Source organism: Sceloporus occidentalis, unplaced genomic scaffold (assembly GCF_023333645.1).
Source record: "Sceloporus occidentalis isolate IW3139 unplaced genomic scaffold, rSceOcc1.0.p SCAF_138, whole genome shotgun sequence".
In the NCBI taxonomy this organism is placed as follows: Eukaryota; Metazoa; Chordata; class Lepidosauria; order Squamata; family Phrynosomatidae; genus Sceloporus; species Sceloporus occidentalis.
Window position 1 is genome coordinate 386,550 of NW_028317118.1, and position 13,560 is coordinate 400,109.

The 13,560-nt window shown below is 44.4% G+C and overlaps 1 protein-coding gene across 9 annotated transcripts in view; it reads left to right on the forward strand.

Moving 5' to 3' along the window:
• Positions 1-3,551: 3,551 nt before the first annotated feature.
• Positions 3,552-13,560, forward strand: part of LOC149281123 (nuclear receptor corepressor 2-like) — a 254,242-nt gene continuing 244,233 nt past the window's right edge. For 7 of the 9 annotated variants that reach the window (XM_089499617.1, XM_089499624.1, XM_089499626.1 and 4 more), the window contains exon 1: positions 3,553-3,626. The gene's annotated coding sequence lies outside the window, so the exon portion shown is untranslated. Of the gene's footprint in view, positions 3,627-6,706; positions 6,781-13,560 lie in introns of those variants that run through there. The other 2 variants (XM_089499622.1, XM_089499618.1) reach the window with 2 other exon arrangements.

Here is a 13,560-nt window from a genome sequence, read left to right on the forward strand (position 1 = left end):
ACCTACCTCACAAGGGCTGCATCTATAGTGCAGAAATAATCCACTTTGACACCGCTTTGACTGCCATGGCTCAGTGTTGTGGAATTCTGGGAACTGTAGTTTTCCGTGGCACTATGGAGTTCCCAGACTTCCGTAGCATTGAGCCATGGCAATTAAAGGGGTGCCAAACCAGATTATCGCTGCAGTGCAGACGTAGCCAAGGCTGCAGCGGGAGAAATGAGAAGAGGACCAGTGCAAAGGCTGCCATGAACGCTTCAAAGGGAAGGCGGGGTATAAATGCAATCAACAAATAAACAAGTAAATAAATAAATAAAAAGTGGAGATCTTTAGAAAGTAAATAGGTAAATTTGCAATGGTAGAGAAGCTTTCCTGAAGGATTAACAGGTCCGTGCTCGGTCCTGTCCCTGCAGTTGGCAGTTGTGCACAAGGTCTAAAGTTAAATTGTGGCAATGTTGAGGCCCAACAGGCATATCCAATGCACTACAGAGTGTGAGCCCTAGTACACAACCCAGAATGCTTTGCAGTACTTAGGACGCCCTGATGCACTTGCAAGTCTCCCTCTGCAGAGGGTTCAGTGGAAATTGCTAGAAGCAGAGAGCTGTAAAAAGTCTTGATTTCAAGGTTTGCAAACGTTTGCTCTAAAGGGTCGTGCAGCATAACTCAAGCCTCCAGGTATGTGTTTTTTGTGGATGCGGCAAACCCACCCGCCAAAATAAGCTTTGCTAATAACAACATTGTTAAGGGAAGCCCCAAGGGTGTCTCAAGAGTTAGTTGGTCATTTTCTGTGATGGGTGGAAATGTTCAGAACTGGAATTATTCGTAAGGACCATGTACCTTCTTGTGCACAGAGCTTGTGCTCCATTAGTTACCGTATGTTTGCAATGTGCTCCTTAATGCCTCAGTGATCTTTTCTGCCAATAAGTTGAGCATGTAGGGTGACAATACGCAGCCTTGCCCAACCTTTGGGGCCAACAGAGACCCATTCTGCATCTCCAAATCCCATTCTAACCGTAGCCTGTTGTGCTAAGTACAGATTTCTCATCTGGATTATCAAATGTAGTGGGATCCCCGTGTCTTTAGGAGCCATCCATAGCGTTTCATGATCTATGCAAAGGCTTTGCTGCAGCCTACAAAGTGCATGCCCATTTTCTTCTGGAATTCCTTGGTGCGCTCCATTAGCCACTGTATGCTTACTATGTGGTCCATAGTGCCTCTTCCTTTCCTGAACCCCACTTGCACCTCTAGGATTTCTCTCCATATTTTTCTAATCTGGACTATCCGATGTAGTAGCCATGTTTTTAAGAGCCTTCCACAGCTTTCCATGATTGATGCAGTCAAAAGGCTTTGCAATACTCTATAAAGCACATGCTGGTTTTCTTCTGGAATCCCTTGGTGCGCTCCATTATTCACCGCAGGTTTGCAAAGTGGCCCTTAGTGCCCCAGTGATCTTTTCTACCTACAAGGTGAGCAAGTAGGGTGATGATATACATCCTTGCCTGGCCTTTTGGGCCAAGTGGGACCCATTCTGCATCTCCAAATCCTGTTCTAACAGTGGCCTCTTGTCCTAAGTACAGACTATCAAATGTAGTGGCACTCCCATATCTTTAGGCTTTGCTATAGTCTACAAAGCACATGGCAGTTTTCTTCTGGAATCCTTTGGTCCCTGCAAACTATTCTCTTTAAGGGCTTTTGGACTTCAGCTCCCAGAATCCCAAGTTATTGGGCAACATGGCTGAGGCTTCTGGGAACTGAAGTCCAAAGTCACTTAAAGGGCACAGTTTGGGGACCACTGGCACTATACTTCTTTTGGCAGAATGCAAAGATATAGCCGTGTTAGTCTGTAGAATCAGTACATAGCGAGATCTTGTATGACAGTAGTCCCCAAATGGTGCCCTTTCAGAGATTTTGGACTCCAATTCCCAGAAGCCTCATCCATGTTGGCCAATAGTGGGGGATTCTGGGAGCTGAAGTCCAAAATTCCCTTAAAGGGCACTGTCAGGGGACCCCTGTAGTAGCCCCTTTGAGAGTCGCTGAAAGAAAGAAATGGGCAGCAGTAGCTTCCCTAGGCTTCAGTCTTACTTGCTCAGATGCATTCGGATATAATAATAATAATAATAATAATGTAGAGAGTATCCCCTTTGAGACTCCCTGAAAGAAAGAAATGGGCAGCAGGAGCTTTTGCAGACTTCATCCTACTTCCTCAGATGCATACTTCTGTTGACACAGCCTAGAATCGCATTGGCCCTTTGCGCTGCTGCACCACAGGGTTGACTCATGCTCCACTTGGGGTCTACTAGGACTCCTAGATCCCTTTCACAGGTGCACACGGGAACACACAATGAAAACACTCCTGAAAGAGGGCCATCCAGCCTTCTGCTTAAAGACCCCCAAAGAAGGAGACCCCACCACTCTCCAAGGAAGCATCTTCCACTGTCAAACAGCCCTTACTGTCAGGAAGTTCCTCCTAATGTTGAGGTGGAATCTCTTTTCCTGGAGCTTGCATCCACTGCTCCTTGGGTCCTATTCTCTGGAGCAGCAGAAAATAAGCTAGCTCCCTCCTAAATAAGACTTCCCTTCAAATATTTAAACAGGGCTCTCATATCACCTCTTAACCTTCTCTTCTCCAGGCTAAACATCCCCAGCTCCCTAAGTCTCTCCTCATAGGGCATGAATTCATTCTTCCATATCCTATTCTCTGGGGCAGCAGAAAAAAAGCTTGCTCCACTCTCAATATAACATCCCTTCAAACACTTAAACAGATCCTCTCTCTGCTTTGGCAGGCAAGCCAAGAGGAGGCAGCCAGAGGAGGCTGAGGTCCCTTTAAGAGCAGCCAAGGGGGTGGGCAAGCCAGCCCTGGCTCTTCCTGGTGAGGTTTTTGGGGGCTGATCTCCCCTCCTCCTTTCTTTCTTTCTCCTTCCTTCCTTCCTTCCTGCTCAGATTTCAGGCAAAGTCCAAGCAAGCATGAGGCTCCCAAACTTGGGGCTTGGCAAAGGGGTTGCAAAGGGAAGGGAGCTGCAGATCTCTTAGTCCAAGGTGGAGGGTGGGTTGTTGTTGTTGTGTGTGTGTTTTTGGGGGGGGTCCAAAAGCCTGTCCCCCAAAAAGGGGGTTGAAATCAAAGGATCCCTTTATACCCCCCTTCCCTCCAGTCATTGGACTCTTTCCCTTTTGCATTTTGCAGACAGAGGCGGATGGCAAAGGAGGCTCCTCCTGGATTGTGCTCCAAGGCAAAGAGGCAGACCCACAACACACACAGCACACAATCGTGCTGGATCTCGCTGGCTGGATTTGCTACAGATTGGTTGATTTATTTTTTTGGCTCAGAAAAACATCTATAGATCTATTGACACACAGCTCTGTCTTTTATTTACACACACCTCCAGCTGTTTCTGCACCCATCTGTAAATATTGACACACACAAGAGAGAGATACAGTTGCAGGCACCAGCTCGATCTGCACCCAGATCTGCACCTTTTTTTCCTTCGGGGGTTTGGAGCAGGACTGCCATCGAAGGACAAGGCACCCCCATATATATATATATATATATATATATTAAAAATAAGGATTAAAAGTGGGAGGGGGGGAAGAAGATCAACGATGAGGAGCCCATCCAGCCACTTGGGATCAAGGTAAGGGCCAATGTTTAAGGACAAGTCTCTTCCCCCCTCTTTTAGAAAATATTTTATTTTAACGTTATTTTTTTAATTTAATGTATTTTTATTCTATTTTAATTTATTTTTTATTTATTTTATTATAATGCACTTGACTTTATTTCAATTTATTTTACTTTATTTTGTTTTATGTGTTTTATTTTATTTTTATTATTATTTACTTTATTTTATTTTTTATTTTACTGTATTTTTATTTTATTTTACCCTATTTTATTTTTATTTATTTGATTTTAATTCACTTTACTTTTTATTTACTTTATTTTAATGTATTTTAATGTATTTTACTTTTCATTTTATTCTATTTTGTTTTTTATTTATTTTATGTTATTTTAATTTATTTTTATTTTATTTTAATTTAATTTAATTTTAATTTGTTTTTAAATTTTATTTTGTATTTTGTTTTATTTTACTTTATTTTACTTTACTTTATATTTTAATTTATTTATTTATTTATTTATTTTTATTTTGTATTTTATTTTATTGCCTTTCTTTTTCGCTTCCTCTCTTCCCCATGAACCTCAGAAAGGGCAGGAAGGTTTGCAAGGCTCCCCTTCCCTTGGATCTTCAGAGGCATGCATTTAATTAGTTTATTAATATTATTATGTATTTAAATTTAACATTTCTATTTGAGGTTTTGTTTTGCTTTTTTTAGGGGGGGGGAAGGCATCTCTTGGCAGGAGTTTCTGCTGTGGAGTTAGAAAAAGAAAGGAGGGAGAGAGGAAGAGAGAGAAAGCAAAGCAGATCGGAGGATTTAAAAGGAAGCACACAACACAAAACAGCTCCTGCCTCTTTCCTTGAGACTCTTTTGCTCCAGGTCCAAAAAAAACCCCTAGCATGAAGTTGGGGCTAAAAAAGACCTGAAAAGATGTTTTGCTTGCTTTGAGTTGGGTTTTTCTCCCCCCAACTGGGCGGTTGGAGCTTGCTGAACCATTTGAAGGCTTCTGGGTTGTCCGCACGAGTGAGATCACCCAGTTTGAAACCACTTCAAGGGCCATGGGCCCAGGCGGTGACATTCTGGGAATGGTTGTGTTCTCTGACACCAGTGAGGATGCAATTGGCCCCTGCTGCCCTCTCCAAAAAGTCTTTCCTAACCCCCTCTCCTATGGCCTTGCGCTCTGGAGTTGACTTTCCAGTTCAGATTCTTGGTTAACCAACCAAGGGGGAGCCTAAAAGGGGTCTCCTTGGGTGTAAGGGCCCCTCCATGGCTCCCCTTTCCAGAGGTGGGTGATGCCGTACCACATGGTCCACTCTTCATAGCAATAGCAGCTTCGTTTTCTGAATAATTAGGACTTTACGAAGCTGCTATTGCTATAAGGAGTCAACCATGTGATGCGGCAGCAAATAAAGCCAAGGCGATCCTAGGCTACATCAATGGGAGTGTAGTGTCCAGAGTGAGTCTGGCGTCTGGCTCGAGGAAAGTCTGCTCTATTCTGCTTTGGGCAGACCTCATTTGGATGCCCATGTTGTCCACCGTATGATGTCCGTTTCTGGGCACCACCGTTCAAAAAGGACGTGGAGAAGCTGGAGTGTGTCTAGAGAGGGGGACCAAAATGGTGAAGGGTCTGGAAGCTGTATCTTATTAAGAGAGCCTTAGAGAGCTGGGGATGTCCAGCCTGGAGAAAAGAAGGTTATAAAGTGATGTGATAGCCTTGTTGAAAGATTTGAAAGAGTGTCATATTGAGGATGAAGCAAACTTGTTTTCTGCTGCTCCAGAGACTAGAACTCAGAGCGTTGGATTCAAGCCACAGGAAAAGCGAATCCACCGCAACATTAGGAAAAACTTCTTGACTGTAAGAGCTGTTTGACTGTGGAAGACACTTCCTGGGAGGTTGGTGGAATGTCCTTCTTTAGAGGTCTTTAAGCAGAGCCTGGATGGTCATCTGTCTCAGGGAGGGCTTTGGTTGTGAGTTCCTGCATGGCAAAATAGGGCTGGACTGCATGGCCCTTGGGGATCCCTTCCAACTCTGTAAGGCTGTGAGCTTTGATTCTTTGGTTCAGATTCTGTCGTAAACCTCTTGGATCTCTGTTGACTCAGAAGGGAGGTGCTCTGTGGGTCGCCTTGAGTTTGCTCCTATAGATTTCCAGCCTTGCATTGCTGTCCTGTGACTCTTGCTCAGAGAGAAACCGCCTTGTCTTGGGACTAGGTCTTACTTGCCGAGGAAGTGTGGAGACACTGTGGTTTTGAACCCTTGCCTCCAGACATTGTCCTGGACTCTTGCCTTGAAGGGCGAGACTAGATCAACTGACTGGGGCTTCTTTCTTTCAGGTAAACCTGAATTGGCTGGGAAAAGTGGAGTGAGCTGAGCGTGCCAGACACCCACGACTCCTTTCCTTCTTTCTTTTTTCAGTTTTCTGTTATGATTACGATTCGTGTTATTATTTTTGGAAAAAGCGAGGTGGCGCTTAGACGTGTCGCCCTTCTCAGTGCCAGGGCAGCTAGTGTGAGTGGGAAGGAGCAGCTGAGGTTATTTTCATGGGGATGGGTCAAGGGAAGGAAAGTGGTTTCCCATCTGTCTGCGTAAACACACACTTTGATTTGAGAGCTGCGACGCAAGTTTGGGGCTGGTTTCTGTGTGCTTTTGGCGATTCCCAAATGGGAAAAAAGACAGGCAGTTGTGGGGCTGTTTTGCAATCATAGGTGATCGTCATATCTCTGGGAGGTGTGTGTATTAAGGAAAACAACCTGCTTTTCTCCCCCATCCTACATGGATTTGCTAGAGCTTTCTTCTGGGTATGCATTCCCCATTGCTTGATGTGGCTTTGGTGGCAAAGAGCCATTGGCCTGCTTATTTTTCCATCTAGCGGCCACATGGTAAGCTTGTGACAGTGCTGCCGGGAACTTGGGTTCCTGGAGTTTAGGAGGAGGCACTTCAAGGCATGGCTGAGACATTGCCTTTGGGACAACACTGAACCGGAGGCCTTCCCTTTATCTCTTTTGCAGTTGGGAAAACTTCTGGAGGAAAGGCTTTTCTTCATGCGCCGCTGGATGTTGTTGCTCTGTGCCGAAAAGTGCGCCTTTGTGGTGACGAGCAGGACGGCTTTTCACGGCTGCCGTTGATCAAGCTGGTTGCCGGATGCGTTTCCAAGTTGACTTTAGTGGCTGATCTGTTTGGTGAGCATAGCTGGTTTTCAGAGCATGTGTGCATGTGTGTGTGTGAGTCGGAAAATGCAGTGTGCTCTTGGAAGCTGTACTGGTTGCGTTGGAGGCTTTGCCGCTTTGTCGCTTCCTTTTCCATGCTGCTGGTATGCGGGTTTTTTTGATTTGTTCATTTCGTTTTGTTTGGCTTTTTGGCCTGTCGAAAGTGCACCGGACTCTAGTGGGCGGATGCTTCACAACTTGACATCCAGTATGCGTTTTGCGTTTCCTACTTGTGGGATTTGCAGCACAAACTGTTCCAAAAATCTCCCCAAAAAAACCTCACCCAGTCCCGAGACTGCTGTCAAAACAGCTCTTGTTCTAAAATGTTGGCTGAAGTGTATTATTATTGTGCGTTTGCGTTGTGTGCCTTCAAGCCATTTGAGGGGATACCAACACGTTGGTGCTTCCCAAACCAGAGTTGGGTATGAGCTCTTTCTCAATGTGCTGCTGCTGTAGGGCATCTCAGAAGTTCGGAATCCATGGCCCTCCAGATGTTCTTGGACTACAGCTCCCATGATCCCTTTCATTGACCATGTTGGCTGAGCTGATGGGCATGAGAGTCCAGCAGTATCTGGAGTGATAGAAGTTTCCTGTGTAATCGGAGAATATCTCTTCCCAGCCATAACCAAGTTGTTGTTGTTGTTGTTGTTTTGTTGCTACTGTTGTTGGGTGTTTTAGTAGAGCCAATTCATCAGTAATGGCATGAGAATTGCAGGCAGGCTTGAAATCTCAGGGGACTATCTTGCTACTTGAACCACTACTTTGGGAACCTATTCCTGTAGTTTCCTGGATCCCCAAGGAGTTTTATGAGCGCTTACATATGTTCCACCCATCTTTGTTGTGATTGTTGTTCCTCTCTCTTTTTGCTGTATCTGAAGATCTTTTTCCTAGCAGCAGGTTTTGTCTGCGTGAAAAACGGACGCCGTGTGTTTAGTTTGCAATTTTTCCTCCTTGCTCTCCTCCTCGCATGCTGTTCCCATTTTACTCCCTGATCCATTTTAAAAAAGAAAGATTCCTCCTTTCCTCTACCAAACCTTACCTCCCTGTTTTTCTTTCTGCATTTGCCTGAAACTCCTTTGGGGAAATACCCTTTAGATTTCCGCTTTGGATGCATCCGGACTGATGGAAAAGTCCCAGATTTTAATTCCGGTTGTTTCCGATTTTGTATTGGGTAAAAGTAAATCAACCTGGGGAGTTTGGCCTAAAAAGCAAACCAACTCTGAACGCACCTGGAACTGACAGAATATTCTGGAATAAACTAAACAGGTATGGCTCTCTAAATTAAAACTGGAAAGAACATGAACAAAATTGGGGACTTTCTGGGGTTATTCAGACCATGTTGTTTTTAGTGCGCAAGTTATCTCGCTCACGCATTTTGGTTTTGTTGTTCACGCTATGGCACCGCATTTCTGTGAGTTCGGTTGCTCACACATGTTGGCACTGCAAATAAAGATGGAGTCGATGATGCGGATGTATTCGGAACACGTTTGAGGCGTGAGGAGTTTTATTCCAGTTTATCCTAGGTCTATTCGCATCAGTTGCTCACACTGTCAACAATGGGAATCTTTTAGGAAAACGTGGGGGGGACCCCAAGACTCGACGACGTTTCAGGATGGAATAAAATACAGTCATGCAAATTGATGTTCTTATTTACTGGGCCAGTTGAGCCTTGGCATTGCCCTATGTATCTGGGAGTTTCTTCTGGAACACAGCCCCTATGGCTGCAGAGTTAGGACCCTAAAGTTAGGATTGTCCGTATTGTTGTACCTCAAGTTTCTATGTATGGTTATGAAAGCTGGACAGTGAAGAAAGCCGATAGGAAGAGAATCGGACCATTTGAGATGGTGCTGGAGAAGAGCTCTAACACGGACTGTCAAAAAGACAAATAAATTTGGTCCTAAGGCAAATCAAGCCTGGATTCTCCCTTAAAAGTCAAGATGGCGAAACTGAGGCGGTTGTACTTTGGCCATATCAGGAGAAGGCAGGACTCACTAGAAAAGACAATAATGCTTGGTATGGTAGAAGGCAATAGGAAAAGAGGACGGACGCATTCCAGATGGATAGACTCAGTAGAGGAAGCAGGCATGGCCCATGCTATCCTGGCTTGTCTGCTCAGCCCCACAGTCTGTAAGACCTGAGCTGGGATGTTGATGACCGAATGAGTTGGAGGTCTTTCATCCATAGGGCCACCATAAGTAAAAGTCAACTTGGCAGCAATTGACAACAACAAACGGCTGCAAACTGTAGGGCCTGTCCAGCCAAATGAGGCCAGGAAACCTTTATGCCACCATCGCTGTTCTCATTGACCAACTTCTGGCACATTTCAGAGGAACCCCAAAATCTTTGGACCCAGTTTGGAAGCCGGAGTTGACCCATGGCTCAGGTACAGGTTAAAGCGAAAGCCTTGGCACCTGCAGAGGATAAAGTACACTTGAGGCTCATGTCATTTCAGGACAAGGTGCAAATGACTGAACTTTCAGACAGAGCTCAAGTACCTGACCTCCCTGAGTCTGGTAACTCTTGTGAAGTGACTTTTGGGCTGGTGCTTCTTTGGGAGCCGGTTGTGACATTTTTAAGGCCTCTTCAATCTGGTGATTTGTGTCCTGTCATTTTGCTAACATAAAATCAACACACATAGTGCTTTGCAAGTCCTGATCTGCTTTTATGGGCTTAATCTCTTTTCTGACTTTCTGGCCTGGGGCTTGCTAACAGGTTGCCAATGGGGTTGGGATCTGGCTTTGTTAGTATTTACTTATATCGCTTATTAGGAGGTTTCCACTTCTCAGTTTTGGGGAAGCACTGTAGTATATAAAAATAAGAAGTCTTTGTTTGGAATGTTGGGTTTTTTTTTTTTGTTTTTTTGCTACTGTTGAATGTAAGGTGGGAACCTGTCACTGAATATCTACAGTACTTCATCTTACTTTTTTTGAGAAAGCACAGCTTGTTGTGTCATTTGAATCCTGCAAACTGGATCTCAACTTAAGTGCGATTATTTGAAACAAGTTGGTTTTAAACCAAGATGTGTGAAGCTTGCTTTTTTCTCTAGTTAAGAGGAAACAGAGGTAGTGATTTGGACAGAAGACGAAACTGTGGCTAGTGGAAACTGGAAATGAACATTTCTGAACTCATTGCGGCCTTGCTAGAGAAAAAGAGAGAGAAAGAAGTACAGTCGGTCCTCCTTATCCATGGATTTTTTTATCCATGGCTTCAAGCATCCACGGTTTGGACCTATTCAAAAAATGTACATATTCCAAATAGCAAACTTTGATTTTTCCATTTTATGTAAGGCTCACCATTTTACTATGCCGTCGTGTTTAATAAGACTTGAACGTCCACGGATTTTGTTATCCACGGGGGGTTCTGGAACCAAACCCCAGCGGATAACAAGCACCCACTGTATGTAAACGTGAGATTCACCTAAGTTTATTTTTGACAACACTAAGCACCGGTTAGTGTAAAATTGGAACCGAGACCAGGCTTGACTCCAACACCCCCATGATCCTAACACCCTCCTCAAAAATATCGCCTTTCCCTAGTGAATCCTAAAATTCACATTATTCTCTCTGTGCCAACATTCTCAAGAAGTGCACTTTCTTTTAGTCCTCGCTCTTTGGGGAGGTGTAGCTTCAAGTGCCTTTCCATTTCAATTTTATTTTTGTTAATGATGGTGTTAAGTATGGCAAACTATTAATCACTAATTAATTAATCCTTAAGGAAACACCAATTGTTCATAATCAGTGAAGGGCCTGCCCCCTGAGAGCGCTCTGTTTCCTTTTCTTGGTCTGGTCCCCTAACAATGTGTTCCTCCCAGTGTAACTGTAAGTAAATGCAAGGGGTGAGGAACAGAGGAAAGTGTGGGTAGGTTTTTATGCAGAGGAGCCTGTGAGCCAAGAAGCATGTCAGTATTGTATTAATGTGAGGGCTGGGAGCTCATGGGGCAGCTAAGCAAATGGTAGTTCTTACACTTCCAGGGAAGGGTTCTGTGTCTCCTAAGAACTCCTAAGCAAACATTAACTAACGTGAACAGAGAGAATGGCTCTGCAAACTTGCACAGAAGTTGAGAGCACTTCTAATGAACTTTGTTGTTTGTTGCTCACTGCCCTCGAATCAACCTTGACTCATGGATGAGATACCTCCAAGACTCTATGTCTTCCACTGCTGTGCTTAGATCCTGCACATTCATATTTATAACCTCTGTAACTGAGTCCGTCCATCTCGAGGTCTTTCTCTCTTTCTACTTCCCTCCACCTTTCCCAGCGTTATTGTCTTTTCGAATGAGTTGTGTCGTCTCATGATGTGGCCAAAGTACGACAGTCTCAGTTTGCTCATCTTGGCTTCCAGGGAGAGTTCAGGCTTGATCTGTTCCAGCCGCAGATGCTGGCGAAATGTCAGGAACAAATTCTTCCAGAACATGGCTACGTAGCCCCAAAACCCCACGAAAAGCTATGGATTCCGGCCGTGAAAGCCTCCGACTTCACGGTAGCAGTTGTTGTTGTTCCTTCTTTGCACCGAGGTCTTTGAAATTTAAGCCAGGTTGTTACTGACTGCGGTTCTGGCTGGAATCCTTTTGTGGGAGTTGACTTACAGTTGTTGCTCTGGAATGCCACCTCTGCATAGCCTAGAGTGCGGCTAAGCAATTACCCTCAGCAGTTAAGCAATTGCCCTGAGTACTGTTTCAAAAAAGAAATCTTTCAGCTCCTTCAAAGCCATGGGTAATGAGGCTTGGAGGCTGGCAGCCTGGTTAGTGCTTTGCTGTAGTGCTAGCCGGTTTGCTGTTGTTGTTGTTCACTGCCCTTGAGTCGATCTCGACCTGTGGCAACCCTGTGGATGAGACCTCTCCAAGACTCCCTATCATCCACTGCTTTGCTTATTATTATTATTATTATTATTATTATTATTATTATTATTATGCTTTATTTATTTAGCGCTGTAGATTTACACAGCGCTGTACATACAAACCATAAAATAGATAAAGAAAACCTGCCTAGTATGTAGAGAGATCTTGTAGCACCTTTGAGACTAGCTAAAGAAAGAAGTTGGCAGCATGAGCTTTCGTAGACTTCAGTCGCAGACTTCAGCCTACTTCCTGAGACTGAAGTCTACGAAAGCGCCTGCTGCCAACTTCTTTCTTTCAGTGAGACTCAGGAGTTTATCGCACAGGCCCCTGGAATGGTCTGGGCGCATTACAAAAGGGAGTGGGATGGGAACGAAAGGTGGCATAGAACACATCTTACCGCACAGGAGAATGCTGCCGCCGCCATAAGTTCCCATCGCGTTCCAGATGTGTCCCCCAGGAGGCGATTTTCAGGAACTGTTTAGAAGCGTTCCTGAAAATCGCCTCGTCTGGGATGCGTCCGGAACGGAATAGGAACCTCCGGTGTCGGCGTCTGCGTTCTTCTGTGCGGTAAGATGCATTCTATGCCACCTTCCATTCCCATCCTACCCCCTTTTGTAACACGCCAGGCCCGTTCCAGGAGCCTGTGCGATAAACTATTCAAAGGGGCTACAAGATCTCTCTACATACTGATTCTACAAACCAACACAGCTATATCTTTGAATTCTATTGCTTCTCTTAGGTTCTTCATACTCGTGATCTCCTTAATAGAGTCTGCCCATCTAGCATGTGGTCTTCATCTCTTTCTACGTCCCTCTGCCCTTCCTAGCATTATTGCTTTCCCCAGTGATTCATGCCTTCTCATGATGTGGCCAAAGTACAACAACCTCGGTTTTGTCATCTTGGCGTCCAGGGAGGTTTCCGACCTGATCGGTTCTAGGACCCGTTGCTGTGTTTTTTTGGCTAGTGTGTATAAGTAGAAGTAATTCAGGATATACAGAAAGATTGGTGTGGATTTGTGCATTGGATGCGAGTGGCGCAGGAGGCCGATCCGAACGGATGTCCAGCGTTGTTCATGTCTGCCTCGGACAGCCAGTAATCTTGTAACACTTTTTAATTGTTTCCCATCCCTGCTTGGCAGTCAGTCATCATTTTATATTATATGTAACACACATAACACACATTGCATACTTTAGTAAGACATATATTAAAACGCATAAACAGGAAGCACATGAAAAGCAATTGCTTTCCACTAGCATTCCTACCCATCTACAAATATACATAGCTCTTTCTAACGTATAATATAAAATGACTTCTTGAAAATAAGCAAAGGTCTTTTTTTTTAAAAAAAAAACCAGCTTTTCCTTTAAAGAAGAAAAGCATAAAAAGTGTGTGTGTGTGTGGGGGGGACCCAAATCCCCTTTCCTTTACACCAGCCAGTCGCACCATTCCAATTGAAAACAGTTAGACCTTTTAAAAAGCACTTAAAACGGAGAGGGGAACCTCAAAATAATTGACGCAATTTAAGAATATAAATGAAAGCTGGTGCTATCGCTGGCCAGATGCGACTTTCGTCTTGAATGTCCTTGCTTTTAATTGATTCATTAATGGGCTAAAATAGATACTGCAGTTATCTGTCTCAAAGAAGTGATATCTTCGAGGCTGTTTAATTGCAGCAATACGTTTTTCCTCCCTATAATGCAAACCCCGCACATATGTTGGAAACACAGTTTTAACCATGAGCCGGAGCTCCTGGAGATTTTGGTTAGAGCGGGTCAAAGTATACGCATAGTTGCAGGGGCTATGTGCGCTCAGAATTTACATGGCTTAAGCAACTTTCTTCCCTCGGTGCGCCATCTGTAATATGGGAATAATAATTGTTGCCCGCCTTAGAAGGGAGTTGTAAAGACTGCAGCGAG